Source organism: Hetaerina americana, unplaced genomic scaffold, assembly GCF_022747635.1.
Source record: "Hetaerina americana unplaced genomic scaffold, ioHetAmer1.1.p SCAF_59, whole genome shotgun sequence".
Lineage (NCBI taxonomy): Eukaryota > Metazoa > Arthropoda > Insecta > Odonata > Calopterygidae > Hetaerina > Hetaerina americana.
Window position 1 is genome coordinate 954764 of NW_027287194.1, and position 25386 is coordinate 980149.

General features: G+C 39.3%; 1 protein-coding gene and 1 long non-coding RNA gene across 4 annotated transcripts in view; both read left to right on the plus strand.

Moving 5' to 3' along the window:
* LOC139694897 (sodium-dependent noradrenaline transporter-like) overlaps positions 1–25386 on the plus strand; it is a 511521-nt gene that overhangs the window by 184256 nt on the left and 301879 nt on the right. The gene's annotated exons all lie outside the window — the stretch shown is intronic.
* On the plus strand, positions 1969–3420 carry LOC139694894 (uncharacterized). 3 transcript variants are annotated; one of them, XR_011702242.1, is made up of 4 exons: positions 1969–2333; positions 2435–2877; positions 2932–3061; positions 3150–3420. It is a non-coding gene; the product is annotated as an uncharacterized lncRNA (long non-coding RNA). The 3 variants fall into 3 exon arrangements; XR_011702241.1 differs by having other exon boundaries at positions 2953–3061; XR_011702243.1 differs by lacking the exon at positions 2435–2877 and having other exon boundaries at positions 2157–2333; positions 2953–3061.

The window sequence follows — 25386 nt, forward strand, 5'->3', positions numbered from 1 at the left end:
GTTTAGAAAATGTCTCATTGATTACTTCCTGAATTTCATCTGCTAACAATAACCTGCGATTGTTGGTTTTGAAGGAAGCGTTCATTTCATCCCTCTCACCCTTTTTGAATTTGCAAATCAAAACAAGATTGAATTTAATGGCACTATTTTCCACTATTTGATCATTTATCTTTTCGATCAACTGAGTTTTGATGTTATTGAGAAATGAGATCACGTCCTGTTCACCATCTTCCACGGGAGTAATCCAAAATGTTTTCAGTCTGGAACGAATAGCTGATTCAATTTCATTGAATCCTCTCCCTATTTGCTCGTTGATTTTAATCCGGTGCGCGTTGGTATTCTCATGAGGCATAGCCTCGTCAATGTCATAGAAGATTTCACAGTAAGTGCAAAATTTTCTTCCCTTTGCCTTATCCAGCGCATTTTTCATTCGATTATACGTCCCCATATCAGAAATGTTATCGTCATCAAACACTATTTTCATATATATGTCACTTAATGCCTGTTCTAATTCTTCCGAATTGTGATAGCTACCAGCATTGTAATTTTCTAGAATTTCTTGGATAGAGGGCATGATTAAAGGTTCTTTGAGCTGTTGCTGAAATAAAATAAAAAAATGATACGTATGAAAAAATACATTTTCATCTCATTACATTAAGTGCAGGATCTAGAGGTAGAAAAACCTCGTAACGAATATCATCTACTTCATAACCCCGTTCGAACAGAAACTCGTATTCTTCTGCAATAGTATATTGCTCAATATGATTAAACGCAGTGCGAGGTATTGAATCGGATAAATGGTACAAGATTATGTCAACTTTACTCTGCAAACAATGTCTAAATGAGATACCCGGTGATTGTCTCTTCTCCGTCTTAACGAATGCGCTTTGAACAATATATTTTGATAACTTTAATAATGATATTTTATATAGTGAATTTACGTTAGACATTGCTGTATATATATTACTACTTCTGATTAGTTAACAAACTATGCAATCCTATTGATAAAATCAATTATATATGAATTTCTTTTAGGTATTGCATATACCCTAAAAAATTAATGCGATTATTAATGATATGTACTTACTCCTGACGTCAATGAATACAGCTGATGATTCGGGAGGTGAAATCGGTCCGTAATAGCTCTCTAAGCTGCTCTGGAGGAAATGGAAACTTAACTCTCAGAAGTGGAGTTTTATAGAAATAAAAGCTAATTCCCTCAGCGGAACACCCGTGCAAGAAGGCCACCTAGTTAGAATCAAGTAATGTCATCATCTGTGCATGTGCTGGTCTGGATGTGGATGGAATTAGCTAGTTCAACCATTTGAATTATCCACCGACCTAAGCATGTGCCAAGGTTTGCGGAGTTGGCAGCTTCTACTGAAAAAATGCAATGCTCAATGCCGAACATCCGCGCAAGAAGGTTACCTAGTTGAAATCAAGTAATTTCATCATCTACGCATGTGCTTGGATGGAATTGACTAGTTCAGGTATTTCCTTTCAATTATCCTTCGACGCAACCTGAGCATGTGCCAAGGTCTTTGGAGTTGGCAGCTTCTACTGAAAAATGCAATGCTCAATGCCGAACATCCGCGCAAGAAGGTTACTTAGTTGAAATCAAGTAATTTCATCATCTACGCATGTGCTTGGATGGAATTGACTAGTTCAGGTATTTCCTTTCAATTATCCTTCGACGCAACCTGAGCATGTGCCAAGGTCTTTGGAGTTGGCAGCTTCTACTGAAAAATGCAATGCTCAATGCCGAACATCCGCGCAAGAAGGTTACTTAGTTGAAATCAAGTAATTTCATCATCTACGCATGTGCTTGGATGGAATTGACTAGTTCAGGTATTTCCTTTCAATTATCCTTCGACGCAACCTGAGCATGTGCCAAGGTCTTTGGAGTTGGCAGCTTCTACTGAAAAATGCAATGCTCAATGCCGAACATCCGAGGACATGCAAGGAGTTGTTATTGAAAGAGATTAGGAGGATGAGGAATCTCTCAAGGATGTTGGGATATGTTCAACGAGTGAGGTCAGCGGAGTGAAAAAAACCCACTCCACTATCCGATCTTGCTTAATGCAACCTCCTCCTCTAACTTCCTAGTTTTAGCACGTAGCATGATGCTCTACAGAAGCGTTCCTGTATATAAACCCTCAGCTTTGAGTCTCCATCATTCAACACCTGGCAGAGATCTACTACCATCGCTATTATCCGCTCTCCTCTGATCATCGCCGCTCATTGCCGAATTGCCGAATTGCACCATATTCCAGTCTTGTCACCACTCCTGCACCAAAAATCATCATCATGGAGGCTACTACTTCTGCTTCTGGGTAATTATGACTTAGAGATAATTAACATTATTTTAAATGTTATTTGAATATGGTTGAGGAGGGGTCTTAAATATATATATTTATCATATTAAAATTTTCAGAATTTCCATCATCATTAGGAAACTACACCCGTTTGCAAGTACCCCTATGCCATGCTATGAATGCCCTGCTGGATATGATATTAGTGCTGTCCAGTGGGATATAATTCCTAAGCGGGGGCGGGCTTTAATACCTTGCGGATTCTCCCTTGAAATCCCCAAAGGATTTTACGGGAGACTCGCATCCCGCTCTAGTCTTTCGCTGAGGTATGGGATAGAAGTTGGGGCGGGTGTAATTGATCCTGATTATAGGGGGGAAATTAAGGTTCTCCTCTATAACCATAGTGATGAGGATTTTTTGGTGAGAAGAGGAGCTAGAATATGTCAAATCATCCTTGAAAGAATCGCTACAGATGTTTCATTTGTAGTGTCTGATGACGTTACCTCTAATAGTAACCGAGGACAGGGTGGTTTTGGCAGTTCTAATCACCCTCCAGTTAATTGATGTGAGTAACGATTAATATATATATATATAAACATATGATTTATTGTATACAAAGTTTTCGTTTTTACCTTTGTAGGATGGAGTCCACCCCCTCAACCACGACGCTTAACAGCACCCCCACTGTCAGCGTCACCACCTCCACCTCAACGTCACCCGAAGCGTTGACCTCTTCATCAACTTCTGTGGTAGCTTTTTTAACTGGTTATATCAAATTTTAATAATGCTCGAAGTGTAATTAATATCTACTGACGGTACCTATTTTTATTCTGGCAGGCTAGCATCCGGGAAAGATTCTTTCGGTTGCAGGAGGAGGGGTCATTTCTGAAGAAGGAGGATTTGGAGGAGGAAACCCGCTACCGGGTGGAGAAGGTGGAGATGATGACCACCCGATTCGGGGAGGGGGTGGTGGCGACAATCTTTTTTCGGGGGAGGGAGAAGAAACTTTTTCTCCCCCGAATGTTTACAATGACGGTGGGGGAGGTTATGATTTATAATTATAGCCAAGAAAAGTTTTTTATATGTAAAAAAAATAATCAAATAAAAATTATTTGAAACAAAATGTTCGTTTTAATATATATGAATTTCCACAATTTTGTATCCCTATTCCTTAGAGAAAACATTATATATTTGGTCCACCTATTTGGTATATCAAAGTTTTAGAAATTGGGAATGTTATACCCTTATGTCTGGTATCGTACAGAATTTTAAAAATGGTACCTCAATTAGGGATTTTTCCATACCCTTAGTTTTCCAAGGGTAAACACTTATAATTTTACGGGTAATTCAATGCGGAATAGATAACTAAATTTTCCCTGATAAACTTTCAAATTTAAACCTTATTTTTATCTAGAGGGTTTTTTGTAAACGCCACCGCCTAATTCTTATCCTTTCTTTTAGGAATAGTGACCTACCTATTTGGTATATCAAACTTTTAGAAATTGGGAATAGTAAACACTTATGCTCCGTATCATATAGCATTTTGAAAAGGGTACTTCAGTCGGAGATTTTACTATACCCTTATTACCCTAGGGTGAACCCTAATATTTTTACGATTAATTCCACGCGGAATCGGTAGCCAGCTGTTTTCTGATAAACATTCAAATTTAAATCATATTTTTATCTCTTCAAACAACGGAGTTATTGAGCATAATTCCCGAAAATTTCGGCTTTTTTGGCCATAGGGCCAAAACCACTGGTCCGATCGGTCTGAAAGTTCTGGAAAATACTCAGTACGATAGTACTGAGTACCCCCACGGTGCTCAACCCGCTAAGGGGTACATAGGGGGTGTCCTTTCGACAATGATATTCCCGTACCCTGAAAACCCTTGGATACCCTGGAAAGGGTCTCCGGTTTTCTCGCCGGGAATCGAAGGCGGGCATTGAGAGTGACCCATCTTCACATTTGCTCGCTTCTAGAGCGTATAGAAAAAATGAAAAAAAATCCGAAAAGCCAATTTGGCTAACGGGTCATACTTACCCCCACAGCTTTTGGTGTTAGCCCCACGGAGGAAGATCTCATCTGGAACCCTACACGATGATTAGGTGGGCCTATAGATCGGGACTATTTCCCGATCTGCTGGCGACCTAACGCCGATCCGTCCCCTTTATATACTGCGTAGAAGGTGTAGTGGAAAGGGAAAAAGCTAAGGGGTGAGGGATGGGCGTTTCCCGGTTAACGCAATTCTACTCTCTCTTCATGCCCTCCGCTTTAAATGTCAATTTCCGAATAGGAGAAGGAGACTGATTAATAGGTATAGAATGAGAGAATAGCAAAGCGGAATTGAAGAGAAATAGCGGGAATTTCAAAAAATTAGGTCTTGAGAACTTTAATTAATTTTTACGGGCTTATTTAAAGTGCTATCGAAAAAATGATGAGGAACTTTTTTACATATAATCAAGTTGTCTTTCCATTATTTTTGTTTATTTGTTGTTATCGTTATTATTAAACGAGATATTTGATAAAATCTATATATTGTCCAATATAAAGAGGACACTTTAAGGCTTTAATCTGAAGTATAATTACCTCCCTTTTCACTTGGCACCGTTTGTTGTACTCTACAATCGATAGTTCTGGAGATATAAGAGGCGATGGCCTTGGGTCATGATTTTTCCTGCATGGGTTGGGTTGACGTCGTACAACTAGATTGCATATGAAGGAAAAATGCCCCCCCCCCTCTTTCACGTGACGTTATTTGTTTTTCTCTGCGACCGATAGTTGTTGATGTATCCGGGTTTGAGTTTCAAGGTGAAACTTGCGCCAGGATGATTTTTCCTGCGTGGGTTGGGTTGACGTGATGCAATTATATTGCCTGTGAAGGACAAATGCCCCCCTCTTTCACGTGACGTCATTTGTTTTTCTCTGCGACCGATAGTTCCGGGTTGGAATGTCAAGGTCAAACCTGCGCCAGGACAAACATTTTCCCCCTACTACCTTGTAGGTTAATACTTATTGTGTCGAGCCTACAAGAGGGGGTTTTCGATTACAAGCATTCTGGTCTCTTATTGTTCTTGAAAAAAATGACCATTTAAACCCGTTTGTCTTGCAGTCAATCCCTCTAATCTTATATTCGTGATCCCTCCGCCCTTAATACGGGTTCGTACTATGTTCTTGATGTCATCGGAAAACCCAACTTTAAATGCTTTTAATAAGTTTAATCTATATTGTAAATGCCGCTGTGTAAGGGAATCCCAGCCTAAATTTTCTAGCAAAGTAGTTACGCTACTGCGTTGGTCATAACAATTTTTGACAAATCTAGCCCCCCTCCGCAGAACTCTATAAAATTCCGAAATCAAATTTATCTCTTGAGGATCCCATATACTGGCAGCATACTCCAGGCTGGGTCTGACTAGGGCAAGAAAGCGTCGCTCCTTCACTTTTTCGTCACATTTACCCAGCACTCTTTTTACAAATCCCATTTTTTTATTAGCACGACCGCATATTTTTCGTGTGTGCTTTCCCCAGGACCGATCGTGAGTAATTGTTACACCCAAGTGTTTAAAGGAATCTACCCTCGCGATTTCTGTTTGTTTCACTTTGTAACTAAATGGGAGGGTGTTACTCTTTTCCCAAAACTGTATTACTACGCATTTTTTCAAATTTAATTCCAATTGCCATGTATCGCACCAAGTCTGTCCCCATAAATCACCGCATCGTCAGCAAAAAGACGGAGCCTGCTATTACCCACGGCACTGAGGTCATTCATGTAACTAAGAAACAAGAGGGGCCTATGACACTTCCCTTTGGTACACCCGACGTGACCTTAACAGTATCGGATGATACACCGTCCAGAACGACTGTTTGAACACGATTTTTTAAAAATTGTCTAAACCAGGATAAAACACTCCCGTGTATTCCATAAGTTTTCAACTTCGCGAGTAACTTGCAATGAGGGACTTTATCAAAAGCTTTGTTTAAAATCTAGAAATATTGCATCAATTGGAATATTACTTCCACCGGATTGCATTATATCATGAACAAATAGTGCGAGTTGAGTTTCGCAGGATCTACCTTTACGGAACCCGTGTTGGTTATCAATCAATAAATCTTTGCTATCGAGGTACCTCATTATGGAACTAACAATGATGTGCTCAAAAATCTTACAGGAGATGAAGGTGAGCGATATTGGCCTATAATTATTGGGGTCCTCCCGGTCTCTATTTTTAAATATGGGTGTCACAGAAGCTATCTTCCAGCCACTTGGCACGCTTTCTTCTGCTAATGATTTCTTAAATATTATATTAAGATAAGGAGCAATTTCAGACGACAGTTCTTTATACACGCAAGCCGGTATCTCATCAGGTCCCGGAGATTTGTTGGGGTCGATATTTTTAAGGAGTAACTCTATTCTGCGGGTGGAAAAGTCGATTGCATGCATTGGCTGTAGAAATGTTTTCGGAAGGTTCTCTGGTAAATTCAGGGAGCATATGTTGAAAACACTTTATCTTTGTGACCAAAACATTTTCTCACTAAAACTTTTACTTTTTCTCACTAAACACTTTATCTTTATGACCAAAACATTTTCTCACTAAAAACTAGTCCACAGTGAGTAAAACTGGAATCTTTCCTCCTTTGCCTCCCAAAATGGTTCCGCCCTCGTCCATTATGGCCTCGTATTGTATCAAATTGAGAAATGACTTCTCTTTCCAATCGTTCACCAACTCTTGGTAAGTAAACACTGCCTGCCTGAATATCAACGAATCCGCTCGTCATTTGATGATTGGAAAATTATAATATTATATATAGCATGGAAAATAGACACCTCATGCGTCTCCTACAAATATTCTAAAAATTTTAAAATTATTTCTAGAATATGAACTTCAAGTGATGAGTCCATTAAGATGCACCCTACGAAAGCCGTTCCTAGGAATGCTAGGAAATGAAAGGTGTTCCTTTGGAAGTTTTTCCTTTTCACACGGAATTGAGGGACGGGTCCGCTACATTCACTGACACACATAGAATTGCAAGATGACGATCAGGCGGCCGGATGATATCCCTGAGGTTGTTTTATATTACAAGAGAAATTAGTGAATCACAAATTTATAATAATTTGCCAAGGCAATGCAATTTAGTAAGGAAATAGGACTCAGATCCCCATTGCGGGAACATCTTCAGGCAAAAACCTGAGTGGATCGAAAAAGGAAAACAATAGCATGCCTAATTTTGATCATTATTATATAATATATGAAAAATCTTAAGTCATTACCTTAAAAGATTATTTTTGATATAATGACTCATTCATTTGTTTAACCAAATAGCTGTATATATATATATATATATATATATATATATATATATATATATATATATATATATATATATACACAATTGAAACACGAAATCCCTCCAAACGGCGAACAATTACTCATTCACATAGAAATAGATATATATATATATATATATATATATATATATATATATATATATATATATATATATATATGTATCGACTTAATTGGGCGAGGTTGAGACTAATAGTCCCTTCTACCTAACCCTACATTACAAACATTATATTGCAGACATTAACATACAACCAAGCCCTAGATGGAGGGAAATCTACCTAGGCGGGAATGGAAATGCGACCTTTGAGTTGGTAGGCGAGGACGTTACCCCACGCTCACCGAAAAAGGGATAGGAACACATATAAAGGACGAACACAGTAGAGGTGAGGAAGCGCGCGCGAAGATGCAGACGGCGCCCAACCGTCAGAAAATTACGCCTCTGAGCAAATATAAAGTCAAATCTGGGTTAAAATCTCACAGAGTGAAAAAAAGAAGAAACGTCGTTAATGTGGGAACTGTTTTTTCGTTTACTGCGCCAGCTATCTTCCCCTAATCGCCAGTCATGAGAATGTGAGAAAAGCATCTAGATATTATGATAAATGAAATATATTACAAGCTTATTTATTTCAAAGTGTCGTTAAGCTTTAATCATCGTTATTTATTGCATAAACAAATGTTTTGGATTGATGTATAAGTATTGCCAAATTATTCCCCAATAAAATGTAAGCTTCAATAACTCTGGTGATGTTACTTGGAAACAACTACTCCGAGATTGGCTCAGTCATAGTATCTACATCTACATCTACTTAATACCCCGCAAGCCGCCGCAAGGGCGTGTGGCAGGGTGTGTTAGGACACCACCCGTAATTTAGAAAAGAAAAAGAAAAAAAAACCGCATGCAATAACGACAAAATCATATATCCAAAAAAAAAACATGGCATACATTCATGCATGAACACTTACACCCCACACACATGCAAACACTCAAACTACATCTTACATACACATGCACCTGAAAGCATACCTACAGCTTTGCAGTGTTTAACTTTGCTCCGACTTGTAAATTCAATGGTTTCAATATTTCTAAAGTGACTTCGGCTTCTTACTATTATGATTTCTGATTGTTCGGGGAAAGAATGAGTATTTGTACCTATCCGTCTTGGAATCTATCTCCCTTAGTTTATCTTTGTGGTCTGATCTACCTAAGTAGTGTGGGGCCATTATAATTCCTTCAGTGTCATAGTTAAACTCGTTTGTTCTAGTTTATATGAATACATACAAACAGCAACTAAAAGAATTTCGTAGTAAGACAAAAAGTATTATGCGCACAGCACTACACTCTTTAAATCTAAAATGCTTAGCGAATATCTTGAGGAAAATCCAAGGTCATTTTGGTCCTATGTTAGGGAAATACAGGGTAAACGTCCCAATGTTCACTCTTTGAAGACGCAAAATGGAGAAATCATTACAGATAGCGTGAAAAAGGTAAATATTTTAAACCATTTTTTCCAGAGCGTCTGCAACAAAAACACAAACGCACCAAATGATCCTCCACAACCATACGGGGGACACATGAGCGATCTTACACTGACCAAGCAGGGAATAGTACATCTGCTCCGCTGTATCAAAGCACACAAGGCACCTGGTCCGGAAGAAATACCTGCTAGAATATTAAAGGAATTAACTGAAGACATTGCCCCATTTTTACATATTGTTTTTCTAGAATCGATTGAAGAAGGCTCAGTGCCTCGCGACTGGAAGCTAGCCCATATAACTCCCATCTATAAAGGCGGCGATAGGGATAAACCAACCAATTACCGACCCATTTCTTTAAGATCGATCTCTTGTAAAATATTGGAACACATTATTGGCACTAGCATTATGAGATTTCTTGATAGTAGAAAAATACTAATCCACAACCAGCACGGATTTAGGAAAAGCAGATCTTGCGAAACACAACTTGGTCTCTTCATTCACGATATACTTAGATCGGGAGAAAACAACACACAAGTCGATGCAGTATTCCTGGATTTCAAAAAATCCTTCAACAAAGTCCCACCCAATAAACTGTTAGGTAAATTTAAATACTATGGGATCAATGAGAAAATAATTAATTGGATTAGAGACTTCTTGTCAAACCGCAAACAAATAGTAGTCCTAGATGGGTTGTGCTCAACGGAGAAAGATGTAACTTCGGGCGTCCCCCAGGGAAGTGTAATAGGGCCTTTTATGTTCTTAATATACGTAAATGACTTAAGAACACACGTTAGTAGCAATCTGAGGTTATTTGCTGACGACAGGGTGGTATACAGGGAAATAAGGAGCCAACTAGATCGCGAGCTACTCTCTAGAGACTTGGACAATATCTCGGAATGGTGCAATAAATGGGGATTAACACTTAATATAGATACATGCGCGGTTTTGAAATTTTGGAATAAAGGAAGCGAGGAACAGGATATAAACTACATAATAGACGGTTCAGTATTGACTATGGCAAAACAAGTTAAATATTTGGGGGTTGTTCTAACACCACACCTTTCATGGGGAGCACATATCAGGACAATTTGCGGATCAGCTTTAAAGAAACTTGGCTTCATAAAACGGGTGGTGGGGAAATGTAATGAAAAAGTTAAAGAGAGGTGTTATTTTGCTCTAGTTAGACCTCATTTGGAATATGCCGCAAGTATTTGGGATCCGTTGGAGAAAATTTGGCAAAAAGAATTAGATAAAATCCAGAGAAAATCCGCTAGATTCGTTAAAAATTGTTATGATAAGAACACAAGTGTGACAGGTCCCTTAGGGGATTTAGGCTGGGAACCACTTGAAGTGCGGAGAGAACAAGCGAGGCTTAGACTTTTAGAAAGGTTCAGAACAAACGAGTTTAAATATGACACTGAAGGAATTATAATGGCCCCACACTACTTAGGTAGATCAGACCACAAAGATAAACTAAGGGAGATAGATTCCAAGACAGATAGGTACAAATACTCATTCTTTCCCCGAACAATCAGAAATCATAATAGTAAGAAGCCGAAGTCACTTTAGAAATATTGAAACCATTGAATTTACAAGTCGGAGCAAAGTTAAACACTGCAAAGCTGTAGGTATACTTTCAGGTGCATGTGTATGTAAGATGTAGTTTGAGTGTTTGCATGTGTTTGGGGTGTAAGTGTTCATGCATGAATGTATGCCATGTTTTTTTTATATATGATTTTGTCGTTATTGCATGCGGTTTTTTTTTCTTTTTCTTTTCTAAACTACGGGTGGTGTCCTAGCACCCCCTGCCACACGCCCTCGCGGCGGCTTGCGGGGTATTAAGTAGATGTAGATGTAGATGTAAACTATATCGTCACTTTTTAAACTCTTTTTAAAATTTGACTGTAGCTTTCTTTGCCTTCTTAATGCTGATCTGACTTCCCCGCTGTACCATCTAGGTTCCTTACTGTCGCATTTGAGTTTGGACAGGATGTAAGTCTTCATTCCTTCGCGTAAAATATTTAAGAAATAATTCCAAGTATTCTCTGTATTTGCTGTCAGTTTTTTTGTCTTGTATTCCGGTATTTTTATCTTTAAATATTCTTTTAGTCCGTTAAAATTTGCCTTGTTGTATAGGTATATTTTACGCTTTCCTTTGTTTATTTTGACGAACTTACTTTTAACTCTACAAGAATAGCCTTATGGTCACTGATTCCGTCTATTATTTCAATGTTAGTAATGATTTCGGGCATAGAAGTCACAAAGATATCTAGTATGATTTGGCCCCGTGTTGGTGATTTAACCAGTTGTTCTAAGGAGTGTTTTGTGAATATATGAAGGAGTTCTTGGCATGAATCTCTGTTTTTGGCAGATTTTCCTTCGCAGTAGTTGTCCCAGTCAATTGACGGTAGATTTGTGTCACCAGCGATTATAGTAATGCTGTTGCTTTGTCTGCTGCTGATAGTGGATATTTGTTCGTCGAGCTTGTTTAGGACATCTGTGTTTGAATCTGGGGGTCTCCGAAATGAACACACGTAGAGGCTTCTGCCGTTGTAGTCCTTAATGTTGCACCGAACGCTTTCTATGTCATCCTCGCCGCATTCATATCGTTGGCTACTAAGATGTGACTTTACTGCAATGAATACTCCCACACCCAACCTATTTGGTCTGTCCCTTCTGTAAATTGTGAAACCGTTTGGAAAAACCTCATTGTTTGCTATATCTCCCGTGAGCCAACTTTCCGTTCCAACTACTATGTACTATAGTGCAGATATATGACATTATTATTATTTTTACATATTTTAAAGAATAGTTCTAATTCCAAAGAAACTGCGGGAGATGCCGCAACAGTAACTTTTATGAAATAGTTCTAATATAATTTATCCATTTACTACCAGTATTTAAATACATGTATATAAAAATTATATTGACAGAGATTCCCGCATTGCAATCATATATTTTCATAAATAATATCCCTTGTCTACAACAGGAGATATAATTTATGGATTTCTAAAATGCTCAGATATAAGAATATCAGAATGTACTTTGAAATATAAAAATAATTAAATAAAACGAGCGGATTGGTTTAAATCGAGTCATTGACCGAAGAAAGGTATGTGGTGGAATTAGTATACTATTTCACACCTCTATTCACCGTTAAAGATAATTTCAACTTTCAAAGAACAAACTAAGAATTCTTTCATAAAAGCTAAATTACACCCAAAATATGAAATATTTCTACAAAAGTTTATTTTTGTTCGTTGGTTGTATTTATAAAAGACAAAAGAAGCATTTTGAATCGTTAAATTATCAACGATCATCGAAATATTTTGTACTTGATATATCTTGAGAAAGTTAAAACTTGAAACGTTTTCTCCATCGCTCCTTTTGGGTGATTAAAACATATTTTGGAACAAATTTATACTTGATTAACTGATATTTTTTCTTCAAGGACTCAATATTCGGAGGGCTAAAATTATTATCAATAATGAGAGAGAGAGATGAGGGAGAAAGAGAGAGATGAGGGAGAAAGAGAGTGATAGATGAGGGAGAAAGAGAGAGATGAGGGAGAAAGAGAGAGATGAGGGAGAAAGAGAGAGATGAGGGAGAAAGAGAGAGATGAGGGAGAAAGAGAGAGATGAGGGAGAAAGAGAGGGAGACATGGGGTGCAAAAGTGAAGAGGAGGGAGTGGGCTAGGAGACGGGAGAAGAGACTCAAGTTTCTGGAATTGTATAAAAATAATAAAAAACACTCGATAAGACGCGCACTGGGAAGAATTTATTCGTGAAGTAAATGAGCCCGGGGAGACGATTGATGGAGTCGGCGTCTTTCCTTTTAATGGAAAAAAATCCTGGCCAGCCAATTCGGTGGCAACTCTTCGTCCTCTACTATCCACTCTATCCTCACCCCCTACCCCCTCGCACCCCCTAACTCTCCCCATCCCCACCCTTCGACCCTCCCATCTTTGTCTGCATTGGGTTTGCCCCAGTGCTCTCGCTCGCATCCCGCAAATCCTTTCTCCTCCCACCTCCCCGCCGAATCCCCCCTTCTCCCTCCGCCAACCAGCCATCCGAGGAGGTACACTTAAGAGCGGACCTCATGGGCGGACGAAAAATCAAACCGGCCGCCAGACGATGCGTAATCCTTCCTCTCGCATGCCACACGTCTGTGCCCATGTATTTCCGACCCTGAAAAATACCAAAAAAAAGGCAGGGTCTTGCGTCAACATTTGTTCCAATTCCTATGCCATTTATATTTTGAGGTATTTCAGTTGTCGCACGTGACATTTTCTATTGTTACGAGTTGTAGGAGTGGAAAAGGATTACTTATGAATTGATAGGCTTGGCAGTCAATTGCTCTTCAAAACTTCTTGTTGTGATCTTCCGTCCACCGGAGTAATGGGCTCCTTAAGTGATGTCGGCGACAGACTCCTGGTGAGAGATTGAATTGCAGACGGGTCCACGTGGACGTGGAGCACTCTGGGACATGTGGGATGCATGGGTGCAATTTTCAAACAATCCTCAAGTGGTAAGTTGAGCCATTGCAATGAGACGTAGCAAACGATATCTTATGCAAATTCAAATGGATTTGCACAGAAAGGTCATGGGACAAACAAATTCCATTTTAATGAAATTATTCTTCTTTTGTGTTAGAACTGTCGCAGAGCCCAGGCACGTCTATTTATACGTCCACATAGGTTGCCTATGAATTGTAGCTGCAGGAGGTGTGGCAATTATAGTAAGGCACGGGCTAACAACTTTCGAACTGCCAATTTTAAACTCTGACAACCTAGAGAGCATAGGGCTAGAAATTTTAACGGGCAAAGGAAAGATTAAAGTATACTCCTGCTACCTACCACCGAACAAAAAAATGCTTAAAACAGAATTTGATGCCCTCATGAACCCTGACGAACCAACCATTATTGGCGGCGATTTCAATGCTAAGCATTACGACTGGGACTGTCCCAGTAAGAATGAAAGCGGGAAACAAATCAGGGAATGGGCAAACAATCATAGAGCAAAAATAGTAGCCCCCAATGAGCCAACGAGGGTATATGGCAGAAATATTATTGACTTTGCAATATTTAAAAACATAAAGAGACCAGCGAAAGCTATTACTCATAATAGCTTAACTAGCGACCACTACCCCGTGATATTGAGCATTGGGGTAAAACCTAAAATAAATCCGGCGAGACCTAAGCGACCTTCCTATGGACTAGCAAACTGGCAGCTCTTCGGGGAAGTCATCGTGGACAGTTTAGAAAAAAAGAACATAAACCCAGAAACAGCTGAGCTGGTAGATGAAATGGTCGAAGATTTAACAAATGCGATATCGGAAGCCATAGAAAAAGCAATTCCGGTAGCTAAGAGGCGGCTGGACGATTATCTTAAGCTGAGCGATAAGGTAAAAACCCTTATCAAAGAAAGAAATACGCTCAGAAGATTATATTACCGCCATGGCACTCGTGCCCTAAAAATCAAGGTTAAAGACTATAACCATGAAATCAAAAAGCAAATAGAGGAATTAAGAACCAAAAAATTTAATCAGCAACTTAGCGACCTTAATAAAAGCAACAACTCTGTGTGGAGGCTGGCCAAGAAACTGCGGAAAACCCCACCAAGCGACCCGAATATAAAAGCAAAAACGAAGACACTCACGACGTCCGTGGAAAAAACCAAACATATGGCTAGCTTCTACGAAAAGGTTTTTACGATAAACGAATCGGGAACTGAAACCGGAGAAATAAAACAACAACACGGAAGCTACATAGAGGCAAAGGAAAAACCACCGGAAATTACAATAATAGATGTTACCGAAGTAATATCGAAACTTCCTAACAAGAAATCTCCTGGGGAGGACAACATCCCAAATGAACTATTAAAAAGGCTCCCGGAAGCGGCAGGAGAACATCTAGTTAAAATTTTCAACGCCTCAATCTGCTTGGGATACTACCCAAAAAATGGAAGGAGGCACTAATCAGATGCATCCCTAAAAAGGGGGGAAAAACCATAATAGAAGAACACCTAAGACCCATATCCCTCCTCTCCAACCTCGGTAAGCTATTAGAAAGGGTAGTTGCACCACATATTAGGAGACATGCGGAAATGAACGAAGTAATTCCGAAAGAGCAGTTCGGTTTCCGCCAGGGCTACTCCACCGGCCAGCAAATTCACAGAGTGACAGATTTCATCAGCGACGCTTTTAATAAAAAGGAACGAACCATTGGTATCTTCCTAGACCTATCCAAGGCTTTTGATAAGGTATGGCATTGGGGACTTATACACAAAATGGAAAAATGGAAATTCCCGAAATGGACATTAAAGTGGACGACTTCCTACTTAAACGGAAGAACCTTTAAAGTAAAATGGGGGGACGAAACAAGTACTAGCACAAATGCCAAAGCCGGCGTTCCACAAGGCTCCATACTAGGCCCCCTCCTCTTTAGTATATATACAGCCGACTTCCCAAGAAACAGCAATGACTGGCGTAGCATAATTGCCCTATATGCGGACGACGCTGCGATCCTTGTTAAAGGGAAACATATAAACTCGATGCAAGAAAGAGCGCAAGATGCACTGGACGAAATAGTGAAATGGTATAAAAAATGGAAACTGCATATAAATACAAACAAGACAAAAGCCATACTATTCACGCCCCCTAGAACTACAAAAACTACTTGCGAATGCATCAGGATCAGACAGCAGCCGATTGAATGGAGTAACACCATAAAATACCTCGGAGTTGTCATTGACGATAAATTAAACTTCAACAGCCATATTAAGGAAATAAGACAAAAAGCGGCCATACAAACATCACAACTGGCAAAAATTCTAAGAAATAGCGCTACCCCTCAGGAAATAAAAATACTAATCTACCAAACCACTATCAGACCAATCTTAACCTACGCGTCACCTGCATGGACGGGGCTAGTTAGTAGATCCCAAATGGAAAAATTAAAAACCACTGAAAGGAAAATACTAAGACTGGCCCTTGGACTCCCTCCGTGGGAGAAAAACGAAAATATATACAAAATAATAGACATTGAGACACTACAAAACTTTTTACTGAGGCAAACTAAGAATTACTTTGAAAAACTGACAGGAAATTCTAACGAAGCTATGACATACACTAAAATCAACAAAATTGGTCCATACGAAAAGTACAAGAGACCAACATGGTGTTAAACCCCTAAAACATAAAAAAAAAATTATAATAATAAACAATATATTAAAAAAATGATCATAATGAAAAATAAATAATGAAAAAGGGAATTAAAAAACGACGCTGGATTGGTAGTCCAGGAAAAGACGGAAAAAATACACAAGACACAGAGCAAAAGCCCAAATAAGGCGATCTCTGAAAGAAAGCCGCCTAAAAAACGGCAAGGCATTTCGTCGTCTATGAATTGTGTAAAAAAAGCAATTCTTGGTTTTTGTGAGGCTTTAACTAATTGGTTTACATTATGTTGATAATTATCAGTTCAATTCAGTTTCAAGTGCAACAAAAATTTCCCTTAGGTAGTTTTAAAAAATTTCTCATGCTGTTCAAATTATTATAAAATTTCCCAAAAAGATTACAAAAAAATTCATATGTAAACAATACGCTTATAGCTTTATTGACAATAATCTAAAGCAAAACTCGGAGTGATATCCTTTTAAGCAATTTTTTTTATTTCTCGTTCACAAACAGCAATTTTTCATACTCTGCCATGATTTTTAATATAGTTGCTTAATTTTATGACCCCATTGTTGAATGAGTTTCTCGTCATAAGAGTTTAGTATTTTCGTGCTTTGCAAATGGGCTAACATTTCATTACGATCGGATTAGATAAACGATTTATCTTCAAATCACGCATGCTAAAGCAATGCTACCGCAGATAAGCAAACAGCGCACCTTCGATAAAGTTGATACGATACATTTTTCTTAATGAAAATTACCAGATTTCTGAGATGAGTAGTCATCTGTATATACGCTGGGTCGTAAAAGCGATCCCCTCTTCAGTTAACTTCGGGATTGAGTTTGAAATTGCCCCTTGGTTTTCATTCTTCACACTTACTAGACAACATTGTCCAAGTGAAAATTACGGATCTGTCCAATCGAAGAAAAAATCTCGTGGGCATTGCACCCTCGGGTCGATTGCTGATTCTCTACTTCAAACTTTCCTCCCCCAACACCACAGAAACGCCATGACTTTAATTCCCATACTGCTCCTTCGTCTTCCCTATTCGCCCCCGCTCATTGTCCGACCCCTCCCCCGACTCACTCCCGGGGCACCCCAAAAGGACGAGGAGGGATTGAAGAGGAAAGGAAAGAAGGGTGGGAGGGAGACCGGGAATGTGGTTAGCACTCAGGGACCTTTACAGCGCCCGTTATACGGAGGCATATGCCGAGAAACACGACGAGTCCACTTCCCCCCCGCCCCACCACCTCCCCACAGACAAATCGAGTTCCAAAACGAGCCCTATTGCTTCTCCCTCCCAGTATTATATGTCATGCTTTTTCCCTCTTTGCCTTCCTCTTTCCAAACCCTTCCCCACCCTCCCTAATCTCTCCGAAACCCTCAAAACCCCTTTCTCTTGTTTCACCCTCCACTACTCCACCCCCCTCTCATTCCCCACATTTCTCTCTTAATGACAATCGTTTCTCGAGAACTATTTTCTCCCCTTTAGCCACCACCCCACTTCCTTCCTCCCTCCGCCATCTCTTCTCTCCCGGAACCCACCCTTCTTTCAACTTTCCTTCCCCCTCCCCCGCACATTCTATTCCAGTCGATCAAGTCAGTTCTTTCCTCTTGCGGTTCACGGCCCCCAGATGACCCGCACTCAAGGGGAACTTGCTCTCCTCCCACGCTGAAGTCATAGGACAGCGATTGGGATGGGAATGAACACGCATTTATTGTAATGTCGGCCGTAATTCTTGGAGAATGATTGCATTGGGTATCGCGGAAACAATGTTCCCGCATGCGTTATCTTTACAAGGGGGTTTAATTAATTAGTATGATTTTCAATAAATAATTGTGGAGTTGATAGGATAGTTGGTTTTCAAAGCGTTTGGAAATTAACCGAATCGATTGGGTGGTTTGGTCCCTTTGTTCTAGAGATGACTTTTTTGGAAAAAATTATTTTAAGTCAAAGAGCTAGCCGCTAGAAATACGTAGATTCCCGCAAGCCGCACAGGGAAACGACCGGACACCATTCCAGACATTTTATTCTGCTAAATTTGTGCCTATCACACATCGTATTGAGAGAGCTTACTATTAGGTGAGCTCCGTAAGATCTCACGATATTTGTGCAAACCAAAGTTATGGCCAATTACTGTCGTAGTATTAGTATGAATCGGTAATGGTCGACTTAGACCTTATAACACAAACACACCTTACACTTATCGCCAGCATTCTAAGTGAATTTTGCTTCGAAAGCCTTCACTTAAAATTTTCTACATGATTGGTTAATTTTTGACATGAATTATAAATTTTCTGCATGACCTGTAAATATATTAAAGAACAAATTTAAAGTTTATACATCAATTCTAAAACATTAGTTATGGATAGATAAATATTTCCCAGCAGGGTATATACTGGAAGACTATTCGGTACACATGCATGCTCTTCTTTTACGATTCAAGAAAGTATGGTATGTTCCTTTCGTTAATGCGGGCAATAACAGAACGATATCATCCCTTATATCTCACGCTAGGAAAGGGTATACTTTACGCGTTAGGTCGAGCGAGGTTGGATAATAAATGATAAAAGTATGCAGCACTAAAATACCTCCAGTTTGAGGCATGCGGGATGAAACATTCTCACGCAGTTTGGTAAGTTTCGGGGGTTGAGTAAAAACTTGAGGCAACCCTTCGATCTCGGTCTCCGTCTATCTTCTTCCTCCCTTTCGTCCCCCACCCACACTCCTCACCCTCTCCACCGCGTGAGTCCAATCCTCTTCCCAACCCTACCCACGTCGGGGTAGTTAACATCCCCCTTTCCCTCTTGACCCGCGGCATTGACGTACGATCTCTTCATTCACTCAACCTCTCCGACCCATCCCAAAAAAAGTGCAAGAGTGCTCAATCTATGAGCGAACCACAGATTTAAGGCGAAAATCACGCCGACGAGTTGAAACGCTCACTTTTCTGTCTCTTTGAATCTTTACTGCGCTTTTTTAAATTTATTAAATCTTTGTTCAGAACCATTAACTTCAGATGCTTTGAAAATTATAACCAAATGCATTAGAGAAGACCACCAGAATGAAAGGGGCTATGAGAATGGGATATAGGCACGTGGGGCACAGCCCTATTAGCATGTGAGCTGTAAATTCCAGCTCAGCTTGTAGGTGATTCTTTGAGTCGTTGTTTGCGCATTGAATCGCGCATCGCGAATACAAAATGGTGAATTTATTTAACGCATTATATCTCCAATGAAAATATCATTGAAAATGCGAAAACTATTTTGGCATTTAAACTCGCCAATCCGATTTCCTTCGTCAGTGTTACGAATTCTAGTATTATCGTAATTGTATTATATTTTATAAAGAGTTAAATTTCCCGCGTGGGTTTTATTATTCATTGAGATTAATTACGCAGATGATTGCTATTTAAAAGTATCATAATTATCAGAAAGGAGGGGAAATACAGGCTCCTTATATAGCATTTTACATCTTACGCAGAGGAGAAATGCTACAGATAATATTTAAATAGAGATTGTTAAAAAATTTGTATATTTCACGACTTTGAAAAATATTAATTTACATTTTCTTGAACATCTTTCCGACGTGCTATGAATTCATTGTTCTAGAGTGGGTGTCCAGAGTTTCATGATAAAAAATGAATAATAATAACTTAATAAGTTTCACTGATTTTTATTTAAAAACAACCAGTTTCGTCGAATAGTTGACATGATACACTTGATGATATTGATAGAAATGAGCTCTTACGGCTAGTAATATTGAATGAATGTAAAACTCCAATAGCCGTAAACAGTTAACCTTTCTAAACAAAGTACAAATGAAATTAGTTGGCTAGCGCCACAAGTCAAGAAAGGGTAAAAGGTAAAAAAGGAGAGGATAAGAAAGGTGAATACGAATACGCGCATTTCGGCCACAAAGTAGCCCTCTTCAGCGTACTGAAGGGTAATCGTCACGACAACACAAGTCGAAGTGAGAAAGGGTAAGGGCAATCCGAAGAATATATAGTGTGACATGTGTGGGGGAGGGGGGGGTGGTGAAAGAGACAAGAGCCAATAGACGAGGCTGATGGTAGAGGAGTTTGAAACGATAGGTTATGTAGTGAGGGGGAGGGGGAATTACACGGCCAAGGAAATAACCGTTGCAAAAAGGGGGGAAAAGTACAAAAAGGGGAAGCTTAGCACAACCGTTAAGCGAACGTAGATGGGGGAGGGAGAAGTGAAAGGCAACCTACCGACAAATAACCGTTGAGGATGTAGGAAAAACGTTACAGAGGATGAAGGGAATACCTCAAGAACGGAGAGTTGACAGTTAGGGATTGGAAAGGAAAAAGGATAAGATGCACAAACGTTGAAGAGACTGTAGATTTACAAAGGACTAAGGGCTATTTTAAATTTAACAGGGAGAAAAGCGAGGAATATGAAATAGGTCCTGTGTCACTGTTTAGGAGATTGTCTCTGTTTTTGAAAATTAAAATGCTCTCATAAGCGTCAAGTAAATTATTCGTAGTTTGTTTTAGGAGATTTAAATTGTCTGTTGTCATGTGGTGTCCTGTTTTAATTAAATGCTGTGCCATACTGGATTTGTCTGGTTTCTTATGTTTGTAGTGGGCGTAGTGTTCTTTATATCTAGTCAGAATGTTTCTGCGTGTTTGGCCTATGTAAGAAGCTTGGCAAGTCCCACAGTTGATTTGGCAAATGCCAGACTTCTCTGTTGTAGGTGTTTTGTCTTTGGTGTTTCCTAGGAGCTGTTTTAGTTTGCTGTTGGTGTAAGAAATTTTCGTGTCAACAGCCTTGAAAATTTTTTCGATGCCTCTGGTTAACTGAGGATAGATGGTTAATTTAGTATATTTCGTTGTTGCGTCTTTTTTGTGTGTGGTGGACGTGGAGATTATTTTTTTTAATTTGTGTTTCTTTAATATTTTGTCAGTTAGTGATTCTTGGAAACCATTCCGTTTGGAAATATTTTAAATGTATTCTAATTCTTTATTGTAAGCAATGGTTTCCAAAGGGACATTTAACATTCTGTGTATGAGAGAATGGTAGACAGTGTATTTGTGGCTGGGATGGTTAAAAGAATGTTTATGGATGTAGTTGTTGGCGTGTGGGTTTCCGGTATATGTCAAAAAGTAATTTATCGTTCGATATATTGAGGGAAAGGTCTAGGAAAGGGAGGATGTTATTCTTTTCGGTTTCAACAGTGAAATTGATGGAAGGGAAAAGACTATTGAGATTGTTCACAAAGTCATTAAGTTCACACTTAGTCGTATCAAATACAGAAAAGATGTCGTCAACATATCGTATATAAACCGCGGGGAAGTAACTGAATTTTTTTTTAAATTGCACTCAAAGTGAGACATGAAAACATTCGCCAAGAAGGGAGAAAGTGAGTTGCCCATAGCAGTTCCAAACTCTTGTCTGTAAAATTTACCTTGGAACGTAAAATAATTTTGGTTCATCACCAAATTGGTGAGTCTGACATATTCGTCAACTGTTTTGGAATCTAAGTGAAGCGATTTAAGCCAGTTTTCCAATGCTTGGATGGCAATATCAATGGGGACACTAGGGAACAGGTTAGCAACATCAAATGAGACCATGATTTCACCCTCTGAGAAGTTATTATCTTTAATTTTATTAACAAAATCTATGTTGTTCTTAACTGAGTGAGGGCTAACGAAGTTACGGTAAGGGAAGCTATGTTAGGGAAATACAGGGTAAACGTCCCACTGTTCACTCTTCGAAGACGGAAAATGAGGAAATCATTACAGATAGCGGAAAAAGGCCAGTATTTTAAAACATTTTTTCCAGAGCGTCTACAACAAAAACACAAACGCACCAAATGATCCTCCACACCCACATCTACATCATCTACATCTACATTATACCCCGCAAGCCGCCGCAAGGGCGTGTGGCGGGGGGTGTTAGGTCACCAACCGTAAAAAGGAAAAATACCACATACAAAAACATACCACATTCTTAATGAATGAAGATTGATAACTGTATGCGGTACTCCATATTAGTGACTTCCTTAGTTGTTTCTACATCGAAATAAATAACCCGCGATTCACCAAAAAAGGTGTGTGGCAGGGGGTTTTCCTTTAAAGTTCTGCCGTAAAAAAAAGAAAGAGAGCCTTTGGAGAAACTGTCTTCACGCATTTTGATTTGAATTGTACCAGTCAGCAGCTTGCATTGCAGCTTGCACCCACCCGGGGAACACATGAGCGATCTTACACTGACCAAGCAGGAAATAGTACATCTGCTCCGTAGTATCATCTACATCTACATAATACCCTTTAGGCCCTTTTTTAGGATAGAGGGCAGGTCACTTAGTGAGTCAGTAACATCTGGGGCCAGCACGTATTATATGATTAATAAAAATATAAAAGTCACCGACAGCAATGGCATTGCTTTAGAAAGAAATGTGACACGAACTTCCCCACAAAGGCGTCCTAAACTACAGTCAGGCACAAATAAGGACGTTATTCAACATCAAAACTATTTAACTATACTTGTTATAAATTGCAGAAGCCTCAAGAACAAATCAGCGGATCTAGAACACATAATCCAAACTCATTCCGCTGATATAGTATTAGGCACAGAGAGTTGGCTGTGCAATGACACAAATGACCAAGAAATTTTCCCAATAGATTTCAAAGTTTACCGACACGATAGAGATACAAGACCCGGAGGAGGGGTTTTCGTGGCAGTTAAAAGTCATTTTGAAAGCAGGCAAGTTTCATTTGAAAATAATAACATAGAAAGTGTTTGGTGCACCTTAATACGGACCAATCAACCCAACATAAATTTATGCTCTTCCTACAGACCTCCAGACTCAGATTTGAAAACACTTCACACCTTCAACGATTAAATTTACAATTTTACACGTAAATATAATAACAGCATAAACATAATTGGTGGAGACTTTAATCTCCCTGGTATAGATTGGGACAACAATATCGTTAAATCTGGGACCCGCGATCGCGAATCTTGCAATTCCATGATAAAATTGGTTCAAAGAAACTCCCTCCATCAAGCAGTACGCATGCCCACCCGTGGAAAGAACATATTGGATCTATTTCTTACAAACACGCCTGAACGTATTATTAGTGTATCAACTGATGAGGGCTTGAGTGACCATAAAGCAATTAATGTCCACTTGGACATAGAAATAAAAAAGATCATTAAACCAAAAAGAAAAATTTATAATTACCATAAAGCAGACTTTGAATCTTTTGCCAATCAATTAAACTATTCACTACCCGAGTTCAAAACCCGCTTAAGCCATGTCAACGTGGAAGAAACTTGGACAGAATTTGTCAATATCATGCAAAAAGGAATCGTAGATTTCATACCTATAAAATACGTTATAGCAAATCGCGACCCCAGGTGGTACAATAAAGACGTTAGAAAAGTCCTTCGAAAGCAGAGAATGCTACACTCTAGGGTAAAGAGGGCAGGCGTGAACACATAATCCCCTGAGAATAAACAATTATGGGACACATATAGATCCTCTAAAATTGAAACCAAAACACAATTACGTAGCGCTTTACTGGACTTTAAACGCAAAGTACTTTGCGAGCACTTGGACACTGACCCCAAAGCTTTCTGGTCATATGTTAGGGAAGTAAATGGGAGTAAACAAACCGTGGCTTGCTTAAGGGATTGTAGCAAGATAATTCTAGATGTAGAATTCATACAGACAGCGAGGGTAGAGCTAACATCCTAAATTCATTCTTCCAAAGCGTTTTCTGGAATGATGTTGCCACCGCATATCTCCAAGAAACAATACATACTCCACCCATGATAAAATAACAGTGGACCAACAAGGAATTCTAAAATTGCTTAATGAGGTTAAACCCAAAAAATCCCCGGGTTCCCAAAAATATACCAGCTAGGATGATAAAACATTCAGCTCCAAACATTGCCACGTACCTTGAATTTATATTTAACAAATCCCTCACAGAGTGCAAAGTACATAAGATTTGGAAAACCGCGCAAAAAACGCCTATTTTCAAAAGTGGTGACAGGGAGGATCCCAGTAATTACAGACCTATATCTCTCACTTCTATCTGTTGCAAAATCTTAGAGCACATAATTGTCAGTTCGATAATGAGACACCTTGACAATATTAACTTTTTAAGTGACAATCAACGCGGATTCAGGAAAACCCGCTCCTGCGAAACCCAATTAGGATTATTTACACATGATTTACTTTTATCGGGTGAAAGAGGTAGGCAAGTGGATGCCATCTTCTTAGATTTTCAAAAGGCATTTAATAAGGTCCCACATGGTAAACTCATTAATAAATTAAAGGTCGCGGGTATAAACAAGGGCGCCATAAGTTGGGTTAAAGATTTTCTTTCAGAGCGGGAACAGAGGGTAGTCCTTGATGGCGCTAGTTCCGACAGCGTTCGAGTCACGTCGGGGGTACCTCAGGGAAGTGTGATCGGGCCGTTGCTTTTCTTGATTTTTGTTAACGATTTAAACCGCGAAGTGAAAAGTAAAATTAGGATGTTCGCGGATGACACGGTGATCTATCGGGAGATATCTGGGGATGAGGATCGTTTTATTCTAGATCAGGATTTAGATTGCATTACTAAATGGTGTTCTAACTGGAGATTGACTCAAAATAATAATACATGTTCAGTGGTAAATTTCTTTAAAAGATTAACGGGATTTGCTTACAAATTAGCTGGAGGTGACCTAGCTGTAGTTGATACGGTAAAATACCTAGGTGTCACATTCACAAAAGACTTAACTTGGGGGACTCACATGCGTAAAGTCTGTGGTCAAGCATATAAAAAATTGGGATTCATTAGACGCATTGTCGGCAAAAGTGACTCGAAGGTCAAGGAACGTTGTTACCACGCTCTTGTAAGGCCTCATTTAGAATACGCATGCAGCGTGTGGTATCCGAGTGAAAAAGGTCTCATTCGGGAAATTGAGAAGGTTCAACGCCGGGCAGCCCGTTTTGTAAGAAATTCCTACGATAAAACGCAAAGCGTCACCGAAATGCTCATGGATTTGGGGTGGGAATCATTGGCGTAGAGACGATTCAAGTCAAGATTGAAATTATGA